Genomic DNA, 20085 nt, shown 5'->3' with positions numbered 1-20085 from the left:
GCTGTTGTCGACGAAGAGCTCGAGAACAACACGTTTCACTGGGCCAATCTCGCTACCTGAGTCCTCTTCTGTAGAAGAGCACAAAGACTACAGGCCTGCGGGTGATGCCCAGCCCCCAGACACTGAAGACACGACGCGTGAGCGAGATTCCCCGGGCGCACTGGGTGCACTTCTTGAAGCCACTGGAAGACTTCGATGACATGGGCGGAAAAATCACGCTGGCGAAATCAAAATTCGCGATGGTGACGAAGGGCACCAAAAATAAGGGAGAGAGAAAAACCCGTACCGAGGCCACAAAAAAGGCCTACCCCGAAAGCGAAAGGAAACTTACGTCGGGGAAACAAACTAGACACACGGGAAGGGACAAAGACCGAGGTCTTTCTTTTTTTCTTTTTTTTTTGTGAAATCGCGAAGACGCGCGAGGGTCAACTTGAGGGGCGCGAAACGGCGGTAAAACACGACCGTCCCGAGCGCGGACAAAAGAAGACTGACGAACATGAGCCGGTTCGGGCGGGAGGACGGCCGCGCATGCGCTGTGCGCATGGGCGCGCGAGGACTAGCAAAGGCCTTTGTTAGTGAAGTTTCCGATTGGAGGGGCTGCCGTGGACGTCACCCATCAGTGAGAACAAGCAGCCTGCTTGTTCTCGGAGAATGGCAGTTACAACCCTAAATATCAGCATAGAGTGGATAACTTGCACATAGTGGCAGTTATAACTCTATAATTCTAAATTCTATAATTCTAAAGAAATGTATTCTTTACCATGTAAGATGCTTTCTTTTACTATGTAGGCCGCACTGGACCTGCTGTATGTGGGAAAGAGCAGGGTACAAATGTAATAATAATTAAAAAAAAATAACCATCTTACTGGCAGACTGGATGGGCTATGCTGGTCTGTCATCATTTACTATGTTACTATGCAACTAAATCATTTCATTTACTAAAACTTCTAAAAATATTCGTTGAATTCTGAAATCCATAATTACTATCTCATAATTTCCTTATTTCCCTTTCTCTTGAAGGTTCTAGGACAAGTTGCCCATCATCAACTATTAGTATTTCTCTTCACTATCTCATTTCTCAAGCCCCATTAGTCCTTCTGGCAATGTCTCTCTTCTAGTATACACAGTAGACAATCTCCTCACTTCTGGGCTTGAGGGTTTCACTTCTTTTCTCATATTCCATGATTTATCAGTTGCCTTTGAAATTGTGCAGCACTTCCTTCACCTCTTCATGCTATCATATGTTGATGTCACTGTTTTTTGGCTTACTTTTCTAAATAGTTTTCATTCTGTCAGTACACCACTAAGTCTGATCTTCCTCTGTTTGTCAGGTTCTGTTCTTGGTCCTTTACTCTTTTCTCCCTACCTTGCTGACTTTGATGCTGATGAAATCTAGATTTGCATTTTCTTTTTTTTTCCCACCTCACCCTTTGTCTTTCTCTCCTTTTGCCTTAAATCCATGGCCTCCTGAAACCCTCTCTTTTAAACACATTGAAAACTGAGCTTCTGTTTTTTTTTCTTGCCAAATTACGGGGGTCTTTTACTAAAGCTTAGCTTGAGTTATCTGCAGTAGGGCCCAAAGGAATAAAATGGGCTCTGCTGCAGATAACTCGAACTAAGCTTTAGTAAAAGACCCTCTACAAGTGCTTTCCATCACTCTGCTTTCCTTACTATGGACACTACACCTGTATCTTTTTTATGAGTCTGCCAGGAATTCTGGTAACACCTTAAATCTTTCTTCATATTTTGATTCTCACACAGCTAATCTCTATTCTTTCCTTAGACTCCAATATTATAGCACACACAAAACACATCCATTTCTTTCAACTGACATGCACTGCTCTCTCTTTCGGCTCCTTTCATATCACATTTAGACAGGGCCAGTGCTAGGGTCTCTGGCACCCCCTGCAAACTATCAGTAAGCGCCCCCCCCCCTCCACGGTCCAGCATCTCCTTTCTCTCTTCTCCCTCCCCCCTGTGTGTATTTATATGTATTTCCTCCAGGCTGGCCAGCATGTTCCCATTATCATGTCCAGCCATGCCCCTGACTGCTCCGTCCACACTAGCTAGCCAAGACCTTCAAGGTTTCCCCCTTCCCAATGAGAAACCATCAACTACATGCATGATGGGTTTTACCATATGAATGCCAAAATAAGTGAATGTGTGTGTATATCTAATGCATCCGATATAGGAAAGACCACCTGCTCTATATAGGGGCAGCGCCCCCACCCCACCCCATCTCCTCTATAGGGACAAAGGTGCGGAAAACAACCTTTTTCTCTATGCAGTCAGAGGTGGTAACAATTTGTCATCACTAATTTAACATGAGACCCCAGGAGCTCCTCTCCTAGCACATCAGTCTATGCAGTGCACCCTATCCCTTTCTAAGAGATGATCTCATCCCAGAAAATTCTTCACTCTCTAAAAAGTGATAATGCATTTGAATGAAAAGAGTTGGGGGAGGTAATCTGACCCCGATATACCCTGATATAGTTTTTCCCATTCTGGAGTTCTGAAAAAAGTAAATACTGCAGCCAAGAATTGGAGGCACCATTATAGGAGAGCTAGCCAGCCGCCCCTACTGCTCTGATCCGAAGAAGGTTTTAACCTCGGAAAGTTAGTCACAATATCTAGTCCAATACAAAGGTGATGTCTTATTTTTTTAATCCCCCATTTGATCATTTAGAAAAATGAATCCCGCCTATAACCGGTGCTTACAAAACATATCCAAACATATCCTGAGCTTTCTATTCCGTGTAGAAAAAAAGAAAAACAGTTTACAACATTGGGACCTGAAGCTGCAAACAGAGCAGCAGAAAATCCCAGCGCTGCTTCCCCAGGAGAAAGGTCTTAAGCGCAGGGCCAAACTCCTCCCCTGTCCCAAGTCCCAGGGCCCACCTGATGGTGTAGTGGCTTCTGCGGCTGCAGGAAAGAATCCCACTCTTTCCTGCCCACTGCCACTGCTCCGTCTCTGTGTCTGCTCTTCTGCTGGAAGCCTCAGAAGCCATTCTCTGTGTCTGCTCTTCTGCTGGAAGCCTCGGCAGCCATTTTTAAAACACTGTGGCATCGCTGCTCAGAAAAGCAGAGCAGAGATGGAGTAGCGGCAGCAGGCAAGAAAGAATGGGATTCTTTCCTGTCCCTGCAACCGCAGAGACCACTACACCACCAGGGCGGGCCCTTCAAGGTAGTACTTGGGAGGGCTGTAGCATACGGTGGAAGTGGCCAGTGGAGCGCAACACAATGGGTAAGCTTGGCAGTTGCTGGCACCCCTCGAATGGTGGTGCCCCCCTGATACCGTGTTCCACCGGCCATGAATTTAGAGTATTGAATATCTTTCTTGCTAGTCTGCCTGATTCTGTCCTTAATACACCCATCAAGTTTCTTCAAAACTCAAATACATGTTTAAGTTTCTAACTCCCTCATTGCACACCCACCTCTTTCCCCTTCTTGCTTCATTGTATTAGTTCCTGTAAAATTCGAATGCTGGTTCAAGATTTTTACCTTACCATTCAAGTGCGTTCATGCTTTTGCTAGCTCTCTCATTCATGTTCACTCTCTGGTTCTTAAACTGTACTTTGCTCACCAATTTCTATCCTGTGGCTATGAATTTCCCTTCTTGGCATCCTACCTTTGGAAGATCATACCAATAAACCACCTTGGAAAGAATCGTGAAACTTGCTTTTATATATTGAGCTCTCTTACACATTTCTTATCATTTATCATTGGAATTTAATTTGATTTAATTTGGATTTTAAATGTATTTGCCTTTTCCACATCCAACCCAAGGTGAGTAACAATCGAGTACACAAGCTATATCCCTTTTGAGGCAATGGTGAAATGCTTGCCCAAGGTCACAGGGAGTGTCAGTGCATAAAGCAAGATCTGAACTAGAGAGCTGCACAGGAATGGGGATTATGGGAATCCCGTGGAAACCACGGGATTCCTGTGGGTATGGAAAAAGTTGCTGTGGGAATCCCGTGGGAGTGTAGTCAAAATCTCTGGTGACTCCAGAATGAGGCTTGGAATGCACTGAGAGGCAATTGGAGCATCAGAATGAGACTTGAAACATATGGAGAGAGAGAGAGCTACAGTGCCAGAATGAGGTTTGGAACACTCATTCGTTGAACAGTGAATACCACCCAAGAAAACATGGGATGCTGTTGAAACTGGATGGAAACGGAGGGCTGTGAGCAAGTGAATAATAGTGTTGACTCCTATGGGTATGGGTGAGGATGGAGGAGATTAATTGTGGGAATGGGTAGGGATGGAACAGAACTTAGCAGGTATAGGTGGGTATGGGTTAGATTCCATTAGGGATGGGCAGGCATGGGTTAAATTTCTGTCCCCTTGCAACTCTCTAATCTGAATCCATCCTAGATTACTCGAGCCACTAGACTATTCCTTCTATTTCTTCCACCTTCTTTGTTATGTTGTCTACCATTTGTGCATTTGAAACCACCCTTGATTAGGATACCATATAAATCTCAAACAACATAAAACAAATCAGGTTTGTAGGAACGGTTTCAGAAAGACTGCTGTCCAGGGTCCTTCATTCCTAGTTATCACTCTTTCTTCTTTTCTTACTCCATTCTTGCCCTTGGTTTTCCTTCTTGTCTCCTTTTAGGCAATGTATCGTCTTCGCTCCCCTCCCTCCTCAAACACCCGTCTCCTCTCTTGCTGCCCCAGCTAACTTTTCTTTTTTGAATTAAGACTTTTTTCATTTTCTTCATTTCTCTTTTTCTGTTCCCTCCAGTTTTCCCAGAGCGAAGGAGTTAAGGATTTCATAGTCACAATGAGCACATTGTTCGGCTTCTCTTAAAACGCTTCATGACAGGGAAAAGACCGCACTCTGTCTCCTAGCAACAGTGAGGCATGCTGGAGGCAAAACCTCTCTAAACACCAAAATGGGGAGCCAAAGGATGCCCACCAAACTGGTGAGCACTGGTTAAACTGGTGCCAACCCCACTCTCGTTCCTCAGGAAGTCTGCGCCGGAGGTGTGCATGTGTGTGGGAGGGGGATGGAGGAAAGAAGCTGCAAGCTGGCCGCTGTTACTGAGCCGGAAGCTCTTCTGGGGGTTTAACCAATTCCTTACTGTAGAGCTCCTGCAGGCTTCTCTGCCTGCAGGCTCTCTAGGCTTCCCTGACATGGACTCTGGCGATGCCCAGGAAGGGCCCACTAGAGAAAGAAGTGGCCCATGGATTGAATGGTGTTGAGGTAAGAGGTTGCTTACAAATCTCTAAGCCTCGATAAGGTTCTGTATGTTCTAATTTTTGAGAATATACATGTGAAGGTGTGTGGGCGTTCATGTCGGAAAATTATTAGGCATAAATTGCAGGCATGTGTGTATGTGTGTGAGGACATATAATTCTCAGTGAATGCACATATTCCACTGCATGGACTCATATGTGTGGGTGTGAGGATATACAGTGACAGGTATCTTTGAAACAGAATATACAGTAATAGCACTTTATAACTATATGTACGTAATATCTGTGAAGGCAGCAAAGCAGAAGAGAAATGTATATTTAATATTGGAGCATATAGCATTGTATTCCCTTATATGTAATATGTGTGGTTAAGTCACAGTATTATAATTATAGAGTCTATATGTGTTGGACTGTAGCAAATTCATATTATGTATAAACCATATGCTAAGTGCAATATCATATATAGTGCAACCTATGAGTCTATGTACTAAAAAGAATATTATATGTGTGTGTGTGTGCATGCTATATTAAATCTATATATGACACTGGTGAATACATCTCAGTATTCCAGATATACTATGTATGTAAATTCTTTATACATTGTACATATATATATATATATATATATATATATATATATATATATCAGTATATTTTCAGTACACAAGATAACCTATACTATACATTGAATCAGAGGTACTAGAGTATTGACATAGTAATATAATATATAGCAAATGATGGCAGAGAAAGACCAATTGGGTCAACCAGATTGATACTCTTCCTTTCTGGTATTCTACCATTTTTAGTAGATGAGAATATACATTTCTATTGCCCAAAGCAATATTTCTCCTTGCTTCCCATGTCCCTATTCATTCTCTTATCCCTGCTCTCCTACCACTCTCCACAACTGCCCCAAGTGTGCCCCTTTATCTCATTTCTTCTACCTATTATCCTTCACTAGCCCTTCAACACCATGCACTATGTCTACCCAAAGCCATTTTTAAATGAAGATGCAAGGCTCTGGAAAGAGTTTAAAAATGGAGAATTTATTCCCATTGTAGACACTGCAGGATCCTAGCAGGGCAAGTGACATTAGTAGAAATGATCATGGCTCTGGGGTGACTACACCAGTCTTAAAGGCAGCATTACACAATGCTTGTAGCAAACACAAATCTGGAAAGAAAGATCTTTTGGTAAACGGAGGTAGTGGAAGAAGAAATGAATAGATGAGGCTTTTGATCACCTGACAGATGAAGAACAATATGCAGGATGTTACAATTTTAATTTAGGTGTTTAGAGCAGGGGCGTAGCCAGACAACAGATTTTGGGTGGGCCTAGGCAAGAATTGGGTGGGCACCAAGTGTTCTCCCCCCCCCCCAAAAAAAAAAAGATCTCAGCTGGTGGGAAAACGCTTCTTTCCACCTTGGCAGCAGGCATGCACTGAAAACTGAGCATGCGCAGGTGCCAGTGTCATGGAGAGTAGCGTTTTTGTTACCATCAGGGGAAAATCTTCAGCTGGTGGAGCCTGGGATTTCCACCAGTTACCACTAAACATGCGCTACTGTTGGGTGGGCCTGAGCCATAAATGGGTGGGCCCTGGCCCACCTGTGGCTACGCCACTGGTTTAAAGAGCTATATTGTCCACAGTATAGAGAAAAAGTAATGGGGGGAGGAGTTTTATTGCTGGATTGGTTGAAAGCAAGGCCAAAAGAATGCATTTGTAGTTTACTTTTGAAAGCAGACATTTAGAGTGAATTTTGGGTATAGGCAGAAGCTAGTTCTAGATACGGGAAAAGAAAAACCATGGTAGCAGGACAGGGCCTGTCAGACATTGCCAATAAGTTGAGAAGAATAGCAGGAAGTGAATTATGAAAGCAAGTACAATAATTTGAAAAAAAGTAACAGGACATGACCAGGAGACAGTATAGGGCCATAAAAAAAAAAGCTGAAGCTTGGGCTTCAATAGATTTTTGATCCCTATTAGGGTATAAACCAAATATAAAGGCCATTTTAAATTAAGTTAAATTAAGTATGAACATAGAGAGGACACTGGAAACACAGAATGAAGGCAGAATACTGAAGTTTCATACAGAAAAAGAAGATGTGATTATTTGTGACATCTGGTAGCATGTATCTGGTCACTAATGATCTCCATTGTCTGATATTTGGAATTCTCTCCCCTATCAAGATCTATGAATGCTGTCTTTGCTGCCTCCTGAACCCTGGCCCAAACTAATTAGTAGAACTGCTACTGCCCCTAAGTCTTCATTCAAAGCTCCAGAGGTTCCCACATTTGAAATTTTCTCTCTATTTCCACTAACCACTATAATGGCAATTCTCGGCTCCCTCAGTCCTTTGGTGGACGCGAACCCTGAAGCTGACCAGTAGGTGCCTTTCTTAGGCAACAACTGGTCTTTCTTTATCATGGGAGTTATAAATGGTGCCACAACACTGCCAGCCCAAACAGCAGCAGGAGCAGCTACAGATGTCTTTACCTTTAGAGGGCAGGGAAGAAACTGGGATGAAATGGACCAGGGAAATGGTGAAAGGACTATTTGAGGTTAAAAGTGCAATTGAAAATGAACCATACATATTACACTGCACTAAGGGGGTAATTTCATAAATGATTTGGGCATATAGAACAACAATTTATGGAAACACCTAGGTGCCCATGAGAATGGCTGGGGATATACATAAAATGTATATCCCCAGCCAATGAAGCTACAAAGTAGTACATTTAAAATAAACCGGAGAAAATATTTCTTCCTTCAATGTGTAATTAAACTCTGGAATTTGTTGCCAGAAAATGTGGTAAAAGCAGTTAGCTTAGCGGGGTTTTAAAAAGGTCTGGATAACGTCCTAAAAGAAAAGTCCATAAGCCATTATTAAAATGGACTTGGGGGAAATCCACTGCTTATTTCTAGGATAAGCAACATAAAATGTATTGTACTGTTTTGGGATCTTACAGGTATTTGTGACCTGGATTGACCACTGTTGGAAACAGGATGCTGGGCTCAATGAACCTTTGGTTTGTCCCAACAGCATGTTCAAGTATCTTGGATAGGAAAGCGAGGAGGGACAAAGGGTGATAGTTGGAAGGACAGGTAGGGTCCAATTATGGTTTTTTGAGGAGTGATATAACTATGGCATGTTTGAAGGCATCAGGAACAGTCGCAGTGGAAAGTGAAAGACTGAGGATATGACAGAAGGGATGACAGTAGGAGAGATAGTGCTAAGTAGAAGGGTGGGCATAGGGTCACAGGAACAGGTAGTTAGTTTTGAGGAGGAAAGAAAATGTGCAGTTTCTACTTCAGTAATTTCAGAAAAGGAAGAAAAGAAGGCAGGGGTTGAAGGAGGGTTGAGAGAATAGACTGAGGAAAGGAGAGTTGGAGGTGACTTGGTAGAGAATTCAAGGTTAATCAAGGCTATCCCCCGATTTTTAAAACCCGATCAGCCAAGTTTGGGGGCCAATAGTTAGAATAACTTTGGCCAGTCTCATTTTAAGTGGCCAGTGCTGAATATCAGCATGGCCAGTTAAAAGTGAACTGGCCAAAGTTAAACCTGCATACTGCTATTTAGCCTTGTATCAGCATCTCGAGTGTTCACCAAGGCCCTGATATTCAGACTGCAGGAGATAGCTGGGCTTTCTGGTGACCAGCATTGAATATCCGGGTTTAGTGCCAACCATGGGAGACAGCCCAGCTATCTCCCGTGGTCTGAATATCGGCGCCTTGGTGAACACTCAAGGTGCTGATGCAAGGTTAAATAGCGCTATGCATTACTGGTATTGGTGTTTCCCTAAGATAATCGCAGATACTCCCTGTGGCTTGGATGTATCTGAATGTGAGTATAGATGTCCTTTAGTGCCAGAAAACATAGTCAATTAGCCAACACCCTCCCTGTTTTAAAGAAGTGGGATTAAAGAGCATAAGAATTCATTTTGAATGTTTATTTTGTAAGATACTTATTCAGGCCCCTTGGGTCTAGGATCGGACAGTAACCTCCTGCTTCTTTTCATGATGATCAGAAAATACTTGGAATAAAATCCATGCTCTCTTTCTTGCAGTGGAATGAGCTCCACTGTGGCCTGTAAGAATGAAGAGAGTTCTTTTACAAGCATTTCCTGATGCTGAGAGATTAACCTTGATGCTCTTGGTGGACAGTTTAGAGGTTGGTCTGTAAATTCAATCCCATCTGGACTATTTTGAGAATCTACCTGTGAAGTTGCAATGGGCCTCTGGTTGCAAAAGAAAACTTTAGTCTCCCTCCTACAGGTAGGCCATCCAAAACAGATATGTGAACTGAGCTATGTTGTCAGTCAAAACCCCATTCCTGGTTTTGGCTGAGGCACAAGCTGCGATTTTTGGGCCCTCTGCTGTCCATGATGAGAGTGAAACTAGGATGAGTGGGAGGGTGGAGGACATCTATGCCTATGAGAGTCATGGGACATCTGTTGCCCTCCTCTCTGATACCTCCTGGAAAGGAAGACTGGGTGAACAGTGGGCTTAAAGAGAGTTTTAAGGGTGTCAGTGTGCTGCTTGATGAGAGTACCAGCTTCTTGAACCTTATCTCTGAAGAGAACCTCTCCACAGCATTACACATCACCAAACTTTTCCAACTCATCTTTTCTGAGTTTTAAATACTTGAAAGGTATTAATACAGAAACAAATCTTTTCCAGAGTAGGAGAAATGGTAAAACTAGAGGGCATGATCTGAGGTTACGGGGTGGTATAGGAGTAATGTCAGGGAATTTTTTTTCATGGAGAGGATGGTCAATACCTGGGATGCCCTTCCGAGGGAGGTGGTAGAGACAAAAATAGTGACAGAATTCAAAAAGGCATGAGATGAAAACAGAGGATCTCTATTTAAAAATGGATGGTATAACAAAAAAAAATAACAACAACCCTTAAATGGCTGCAGTTGTGTGGATGTGTGAGTGACGCTTGGACAATTCTTCACAGCCAGAGTCATTGTCCAAGCTGGTGTCGGGCAGACTTTGTAGGTCTGTGTTCTGTATATGGCAAATCCAGTTTAGGATGGGCTACTTCAGTAGCCGGAACTAAGGACATTGCTGGGCAGACTTACGGTCTGGGTCCGGCAAATGATAAGACAGATAGGCTGGAGTAGGCTTTGACAGCAAATTCAGTAGTTGGAACATAAGGAAAGAGCCTGGGGGACTTCTATGGTCTATGTCCCAGAAACACCAAAGAAAGACCATGATCAAGTATATAATATCATGTTCATTGTTGATTAATCATGAACTGATAATCAGTGTGACTGTTGGGTAGACTGGATGAACCATTCAGGTCTTTATCTGCCATCACTTACTATGTTACTATGTCTGAGGCTCGTAGCACAGCAAGTATGTGGGTACCTGTACCCATGGTAGAAGTTCTTGCTGCCTTAACGAAAATATCATAAGTTGTTTGAATTATGTATTTTCCACACTCCTTCCATTTGGTTACTAATGAGCGAAGTGTCTGCAAACTCTGCAACACTGTGCATGCACTATGTTCCATAAGTACACGCCCACGAAAAGATGGTAGGATGCTATGCGGGATGAAAGCATAGCATTCTGAAACAATATGTTCCCAAAAGACTCCAATGTCCAAGCCTCCCTCCCAGGAGACACTGAAGAGTAAATCTTGGCTCTTTTGAGGGCTGATTTAACCATCATGGAATATTGAGGAAGCTGTTGCTTCTCGAATTCAGGGGCTTTCTGGACTCTATAACTAGAGTTGACTTTCTTATTAATAGGAGATACAGAGAGGTGGGGGATGTCCTCCCACACTTTCATTTTTATGTCCTTTAGGATTCTGTGAATGGGCACTGTTACAGCTTCTTTCGGGTCATTGGAGAATATCCAGTGTTTCTGCCCTGGGATCCTCCTCCATCTATAACTAAAATAGGACAGCCTGAGCTATCTCCCGTATAAGTCAGTGAATGATAACTCCTCTGGAGGAGATTTTATACTTTTCATGTAGTAGGGATGGGGTCTGAAGGGAGACCAGTGGGCCTATCATCTGAGAAGGAAAGCACCCTAGTTCTTCAGACTCCCAGGGATATGCGTTACAAGACGTATGAGGAGAGACTTGCTGAACTAAACATGTATACTCTGGAGGAAAGGAGAAACAGGGGTGATATGATACAGACGTTCAAATATTTGAAAGGTATTAATCTGCAAACGAACCTTTTCCGGAGATGGGAAGGTGGTAGAACAAGAGGACATGAAATGAGATTGAAGGGGGGCAGACTCAAGAAAAATGTCAGGAAGTATTTTTTCACGGAGAGAGTAGTGGATGCTTGGAATGCCCTCCCACGGGAGGTGGTGGAAATGGAAACGGTAACGGAATTCAAACATGCGTGGGATAAGCATAAAGGAATCCTGTGCCGAAGGAATGGATCCTCAGGAGCTTAGTCAAGATCGGGAGGCGGGGCTGGTGGTTGGGAGGCGGGGATAGTGCTGGGCAGACTTATACGGTCTGTGCCAGAGCCGGTGGTGGGCAGTGGGACTGGTGGTTGGGAGGCAGGGATAGTGCTGGACAGACTTGTACGGTCTGTGCCAGAGCCGGTGGTTGGGAGGCAGGGCTGGTGGTTGGGAGGTGAGGATAGTGCTGGGCAGACTTATACGGTCTGTGCAAGAGCCGGTGGTGGGAGGTGGGGCTGGTGGTTGGGGGGCGGGGATAGTGCTGGGCAGACTTATACGGTCTGTGCCCTGAAGAGCACAGGTACAAATCAAAGTAGGGTATACACAAAAAGCAGCAAATATGAGTTATCTTGTTGGGCAGACAGGATGGACCGTGCAGGTCTTTTTCTGCCGTCATCTACTATGTTACTACGTTAACTCTTATTTAGACTCATAGAAGAACTCAGTCAGTGAGATCCGAGTGTCTGCCTGTTTTACACTACTAAAACAAAATTTAAAAAAAGGGATCAAAATACCATTTACAAATAGAGTGATCTAAGCAAAACAATGGTATGTATATAATAGCATACAATATGGAAATAATACAGGACAATGAAATAATATTTGAGGACCTTAAATAATTATTCAACAACAATTTTTCAAAAAATTATTCAAAAATCGATTTTTCAAAAATGGGGAGGAAAAGACCTCATAACGGCCAAAATCAACAATATTTAGGCTCTTTTAGGTAACAGCCAGTTTGTAAAGTGATTGGTCAAAAAGTAATCATGGGTCAAGAAAAACCTCCCCCCCCAAAAAAAAAAAACTTGCAGAGTAGATCCAAAGATTGAGCAAAACTTTAATAATCACTATCATCTACCCTACAATCAAACATATGTATAAATTGACTATTCAGCTGTTCATCGATTTATATAAATAAAAACCAAATACTTACCTTTTAAAGCACAGACACAGATGTCCGATCTTCAGTTAATGGAGTTACATTTCCTTGCTATGTAGCTTAAAAATCATTATTTCTCATAAGCTTTGTAGTTTTAACCTCTTAATTTTGAGTCAAGGCTGAGGTCCCAATGGGGACCTTTTTCGCAACAGCTTCTTCTGGGCTGAGTCTGTTTTAAGACACTGCAGAAACTATTTGCTACAGGACCATACATCTGACAATGTAATCATACACAAGACTGGCTCTGTTTGGTCACACATCACATAATCATATTGTGAGCACTCTATAGTACTGGGACGAAGTAAGGGGGGTGGCTGTTCCTTTAAGTCAGCATCCTTCCTCATTCCGACCTGCTAAGCAAGCAGTTCGCCTTCTGGTGGTCAAACCAGCAGTGAAATCTCTAGTTCAGGGGAAAAACTACACTCCCCAGAAGCCATTGCAGGGTCAGTTGGACTCACAGGAGGGGGAGGGGGAAGTGAATGATTGGGAGATGAGTTCTGAGCCAGGGGATGAGGAACAGCTGAGGGAAATTAGGGAGGAGGAAGAGATGGAATTCAATAAAGAGGAAGTGGGGGAGGAAGAGGAGGGGGAGTGTATGGAGGTGGCTGGTTTGGCTCAGATTGGTGGGGAAAAGGTAAAAGCTTTTGTGGCCTCTGTATTGCCAAGACTGTGGATGTTGGGGGAGCCAGTGAAGAGGAGGCTGGTGGAAACAACTAACCCAGAAACTGTCTGCTGATAAAAGGTAGTGCTGTGGGTTAGGTTGTGTTGGTAAGCAGAGTCAGCAACTGTCATGTGGAAAATAGGACTGAACTGTGCTGGAAATAAGGACTGTTAATAATAAGCTGAATTATACATGCTGGAGGAGGGACTGAACTATGTTGGAAATGATGACTGTTAATGATAAGCTGAACTATCCATGCTGGAGGAACTGATTTAAGTCAAAACTAATACTGTGTTTGAAGAACTTGAACAATAAAGCCTAGGATTTTTCTAAGAACTTTGAGTGTGTGAAAGTCTCTGGAAGAGGGTAAAGAAAGAAACTAGGGGCTATACCGACTCTGATCAACGGAGGGAGAGACCGAGTGGGAAGAAGCCAGTCTTAACTGTGAGGTGTACTGGGCTCTCCTGTACACAAGAGTCAGATGAAACTAAGAAGGGACAGCCGCGGTCACACCTGGAAGGGTGACCCGGTTACAATATGCTTCCACCACACACTTACATAACCAAATATGGACACATTCAGACACTACACCATTACACACTGTGCATTTATACAGTGTGACCTTCACTAAGAAAAGATGATTTCATCAACATCTGCCCAGGAACAGCCAGGATATCCACTGCATGCAGATCTCAACACAGGAAAGAGATGGCATGTTTTCTATGGTCTCCAGGTTGACAGGGAGGGGTAGGTGTAGGGATGAGGAAGAATTTCTTGAAGAATTCTAGCATCTTCCTGCTAATGATAAACCATCACCAACCTTCTCATTTTCTGTCCCTCTTCCTTTGCCCGGTCTCTTTCTTGGCCTTTTTCTATGCTTATACAGTTTTAATTCCTCTTTCTCGCCATATCTTTTTCTCCTTTTTTTCTCACCCACACTTTCCCTTTCACTCACTTTTCTCTTTTGCTATTAATAACCCATAAAGCAGTGAATCATTGTCACAGATCAGGAAGCTTTTCAGCTCTCAAATTCTCTGCCAGGTGGAATCCAGCACCTAGAATCTCTCTCACTGCTCTGCTTCCGGTCTCCAGCATCTCAAAGAATTCTCACAACTCACAACTGTCTTCAGCATCTCCACCAGATATTTTCCTGTCCCCAGATGGCTTGCAATTTATGTTTGAGTCTGAAGCAATGAGATCTACATGGTCAAAGGGGAGGCCAATTAGAGTTATTCTTGCTCTGAGCTGGAGTAAGTTTACTCATATCAGAAGTTATTCAGATATTGGAGACAAACTTTAGAACTGCAAGAAGGTTTTGAGAAGCTGTATTTAAGAGACAAAATTGTGGAGAAGCTGTGAGAAACCTCTAGAGTGCTGGAGAGAAGAGCTGTGAGAATTTCTGAGATGTCAGATGCATTAGAGTTGTAGAAAGACTTTGAGATGCTGAAGAAAAAAATGTTAGAGCTACAAGTGGAGGGATAGCCTAATGGTTAGATCAGTGGGCTGAGAACCATGAAAGCCAGAGTTCAAATCCCACTGATGCTGCTTGTGATCTTGGGCAAGCCATGTAACCCTCCATTATATCCTATAGGAGGAAACATAATTTTTAACAGTCAGTCAGTCTGCATCAAGCTTTTTTGCTACACGCATATGTTGTGCTTTTCTATCAGAAAACCTGAATCTCAGACCTGGCTATATATAAGCATGGAGCCTAGAGGACAGATGAGGACCCTAAGAGTAGTCCCAAACACTTTGTGGCTTTCCTCAATAAAGCATCTGAAAAGCTGCAGCCTTACCAAAACCCCTAACTTTGACCTGGAGCCATTGTGCCACCTGGGGAAGGGGAATTGGCAGCCATAGTACTAGTGCTGTCCATGCAAGATTTTGTAGTGAAGTGTTCAGAAAGGCTGAATCATACTGTCTCCTGCATGCAGGATGTTTGGCAAGTGCCGATCGGATGTTGCTCCTACAGCTGGTACATGGCTATGGCATTAGTTCCTTGCCCCTCACACATGGCACATAATTCAGATCATATTGAGCTTGCAAGTTCTCTTGAACAGTCACAAAAAAGCTCAGCAGTTTATGCCTACAAATTTGAATCATGTCTCCTTTCTGGATTTAACTACATCTAAAGATTAAGATTCTGTTTTAGGGCTGATTGCCTCACTGGAGTATCCCTAGGTGCTGCTTACCTCCATGAGTTGACTCATGTGAAACAGGCAGATGGGATAGAGATCCAGGCAAATAGACAACCTGTCTTTTATTGGGAAAAAATATGAGGGTTCCACTTGATTCTTTTTGTTTGGGGCTCTGCTGGTAGGGTATCCTTCCATGGATCCATACCTCTAATTCTCTCATAAGAACATAAAAGTAGCCATACTGGGTCAGACCAATGGTCCATCTAGCCCAGTATCCTGTTTTCCAAACAGTGGCCAAGCCAGATCACAAGTACCTGGCAGAAACCCAGATAGTAGCAACATTTCATGCTACCAATCCCGGGGAAAGCAGTTGTTTCCCATGTCTGACTCAATAGCAGACTATGGACGTTTCCTCCACGAATTTGTCCAAATCTTTTTTAAACCTAGATATGCTAAGCATTGTTACTACATCCTCCAGCAATGAGTTCCAGAGATTAACTATTCATTGAGTGAAAAAATATTTCCTCCTATTTGTTTTAAATGTATTTCCATGTAACTTCCTCGAGTGTCCCCTAGTCTTTGTACTTTTGGAACGAGTAAAAAATCGATTTACTTCTACTCGTTCTACACACTCAGGATTTTGTAGGCCTCAATCATATTTCCCCTCATCCGTCTCTTTTCCAAGCTGAAGAGCCCTAACCTCTTTAGCCTTTCCTCATACGAGAGGAGTTCCATCCCCTTTATCATTTTGGTCGCTCTTCTTTGAACCTTTTCTAATTCCACTATATCTTTTTTGAGATACGGTGACCAGAACTGAACGCATACTCAAGGTGCAGTCGCACCCTGTTTACTTTTTGGGCCTCTGCCGCACGCTGAGCAGAAGATTTCAGCGTATTACCTACAACGACACCTAGATCTTTTTCTTGAGTGCTGACCCCCAAGGTGGACCCTAGCATCAGATAACTATGATTCAGATTATTCTTTCCAATGTGCATCACCTTGCATTTGTCCACATTAAATTTCATCTGCCATTTGGATGCCCAGTCTTCCAATTTCCTATATTTCACAGTCCACACATGTTTTAACAACCTTGAATAGTTTTGTATCATCTGCAAATTTAATCACCTCACTCGTCGTTCAGATTTCCAGATCATTTATAAATATGTTAAATAGCACCGGTCCCAATACAGATCCCTGCAGGACTCCAATGTTCACCCTCCTCCAATGAGAGAAATGACCATTTAACCCTACCCTCTGTTTTCTATCCAATAACCAATTCCTAATTCACATCACAACCTTGCCTCCTATCCTGTAACTCTTTAATTTTCTCAGGAGTCTCTCATGAGGAACTTTATCAAAAGCTTTCTGAAAATCTAGATACACTACATCAACTGGCTCACCTTTAACCACATGTTTATTCGTGCCTTCAAAGAAATGAAGCAAATTGGTGAGACAAGACTTTCCTTGGCTGAACCCATGCTGACTCTGTCCCATTAAACTATTTTTGTCTATGTGTTCTCTAATTTTATTCTTTATAATAGATTACACTATTTTGCCCAGCACCAACGTCAGGCTTACTAGTCTGTAATTTGCTGGATCACCCCTAAAACGCTTTTTAAAAACCGGTGTCACATTGGCCACCCTACAATCTTCAGGTACTACAGACGATTTTAACAACAGGTTATATATTACTAACAACAGATCAACAATTTCATGCTTCAGTTCTTTGAGTACCCTTGGATGTGTGCCATCCGGTCCAGGTGATTTACTACTCTTTAATTTGTCAATTTAGCTCAGTACATCTTCCAGGTTCACCGAGATTTCTTTCAATTCCTCAGCATCATCACCCTTGAAAACCATTTTCAGTACAGGCAGATCTCTTACATCTTCTTCCATAAAGACTGAAGCAAAGAATTGCCTAATGGTTAGTGCATCAGGCTTTGAGGCAACTTGGGTTTGATTCCCACTGCAGCTCCTTGTGATCTTGGGCAAGTCACTTAACCCCCATTGCCCCAGGTACCAAAAAACTTTGATTGTGAGCCCTCTAGGGACAGAAAAAGTACCTGCATATAATGTGTACAGCGCTGCGTACGTCTAGTAGCGTTATAGTAGTAGCAGATGATTAGTAGTAGTAGTAATTAATTCAGTTTCTCCGCTATAGCCTTGTCCTCCCTGAGTGCCCTTTTGCTCCTTCGTGATCCAACGGTCCCATGGATTCCCTCACAGGTTTTCTGCTTCTGATGTACCTAAAAAAGTTGTTACTGAGTTTTAGCCTCTGCAGCACGTTTCTCTTCATATTCTCTTTTAGCCTTGTTTATTAATGCTTTGCATCTGATTTGCCAGTGCTTATGTTGCTTCTTATTTTCTTCATTTGGATCCTTTTTCCATTTTTTGAAGGACAATCTTTTGGCTCTAAAAGCCTCTTTTACTTCATCTTTTAACCATGCTGGCTGTCGTTTTCTCTTCTTTCCACCTTTGCAAATACATGGAATGCATCTGGACTGGGCTTCCAAGATGACCAAGGTGTAGTGCTGTTTGATAAATCTTCTAGACCACATAGCATCATCATCTCATTGTGTCATCTTCGCTGTCTCCCAATATTTTTGAATAATGTCCACACCTGATTTAGTGTCCTAACCTTAGCAGTCTCCGCGAGACACCAAGGATCGGCCAAGATCTCCTTGTGCGATCCTCAACTAGACCAGAGACCAACAAACCAACAACACAACAACGGCTTCCACCTGGCCCGATCGCCAGACCACCACGGGAACCTACGAGGGCAAGTGCCTTTTACTTCCTTGACCTTTGTTGTGAAGTTGGTGCGGCCCCGGAGACGGGCCATAGCACGCTGGACTGCAGCCTTCCCCCAGGACTCGGGAAGACAACGCAGCCCTGCCTGGCCTTAGCACCAGTTCCCAATTTGAACTCACCAGCAGGTGAACGGTATCGAACCGCAACAACCCATCCGTTCTGCACAGAGTGCTGCAAACCAGCGAGAACCAGCCAATGCGAACCTCCCGATCCAGCAGCCACAGCACTGCCAACCGACCAGACGCCCACCTCAGCATCACTGACCGGCGCCTACTCGCACACCTGCACCAATGAAAGAGCGCTGGTAAACTGATCGGCCGCCAAAGAAACGAACCAATAAAAGGTTTAAGACGAATCAAAAGTTGATTACTGCAGAACTCAGCCGAAGGTCTCAGATAAATGACCAAGTGACCATATGGACATCCGACCGTTGAAACAGCAGACAGAACCATAACTCGTAAGCGGTATTAAATCAAGCTGTCTGATTACAAGCTGTCTTGTTAGTATTGATCTACTATCTGCTTCTACTATACCTACTATATTATATTGAACAGTACTAATGTTGGTAAATCCCCATCAGTTACTACTGCCTCTACTGCATGGTACAGACCTCCAGCTGCTTCTATGGTATTCCACTGCATTTTACTAAAATGCACTAGTCATTGTAAACTCCCACAAACTACTACTGTACTTTACTACATTACACTGTAATGTCCTATAGACTTGCTGACTTTAGACCTCTAAATGCTATTTCTACTACTACTACTACTTATCATTTCTAAAGCGCTACTAGACGTATGCAGCGCTGTACACTTGAACACGAAGAGACAGTCCCTGCTCGACAGAGCTTACAATCTAATTAGGACAGACAGAACAAACAAGAGATAAGGGGATATTGAAGTGAGGATGATAAAATAAGGGTTCTGAACAAAGTGAATAAGGGTTAGGAGTTAAAAGCAGCATCAAAAAGGTGGGCTTTTAGCTTAGATTTGAAGACGGCCAGAGACGGAGCTTGACGTACCGGCTCAGGAAGTCTATTCCAGGTATATGGTGCAGCAAGATAAAAGGAACGGAGTCTGGAGTTAGCAGTGGAGGAAAAGGGTGCAGATAAGAAAGATTTACCCAGTGAACGGAGTTCCCGGGGAGGAATGTAGGGAGAGATAAGAGTGGAGAGGTACTGAGGAGCTGCAGAGCTTTTTTTTGTTACATTTGTACCCCGCGGTTTCCCACTCATGGCAGGCTCAATGCTGCACTTATAGGTCAATAAGAGGAGTTTGAACTGTATGTGGAAACGGATAGGAAGCCAATGAAGTGACTTGAGGAGAGGGCTAATATGAGCATAACGACATTGGCGGAATACTAGTCGTGCAGCAGAATTTTGAACAGATTGAAGAGGAGAGAGGTGGCTAACTGGGAGACCTGTAAGAAGCAAGTTGCAGTAGTCTAAGTGAGAGGTGATAAGAGTGTGAATGAGGGTTCTGGTAGTGTGCTCAGAAAGGAAAGGGTGAATTTTGCTGATATTATAGAGAAAGAAACGACAGGTTTTAGCAGTCTGCTGAATATGTGCAGAGAAGGAGAGGGAGGAGTCGAAGATGACCCCAAGGTTATGAGCTGATGAGACAGGAAGGATGAGAGCGTTATCCACAGAAATAGAGAAAGGGGGAGGAGGAGAGGTTGGTTTCTATTTCCTATTATGTTATACTGAATTGTAATACTTAGCTATATTGCTCACTTCTGCCTGTAACTACTTCCACTGCACCATATTGCATCACACTGAATTTCACTATCCTATATAATAAAAAGCACCTCTAACATTCTGAAGCTGACTCCGTGGCACTGTGGCAGTGTAGGGTTCATAAGTCTGTCATTCAGCATTTCATTGGCTCTCACTGTCCCCACC

This window comes from Microcaecilia unicolor, chromosome 3 (assembly GCF_901765095.1).
Source record: "Microcaecilia unicolor chromosome 3, aMicUni1.1, whole genome shotgun sequence".
NCBI classification, from domain to species: domain Eukaryota; kingdom Metazoa; phylum Chordata; class Amphibia; order Gymnophiona; family Siphonopidae; genus Microcaecilia; species Microcaecilia unicolor.
This window is presented reverse-complemented; position numbering follows the sequence as displayed.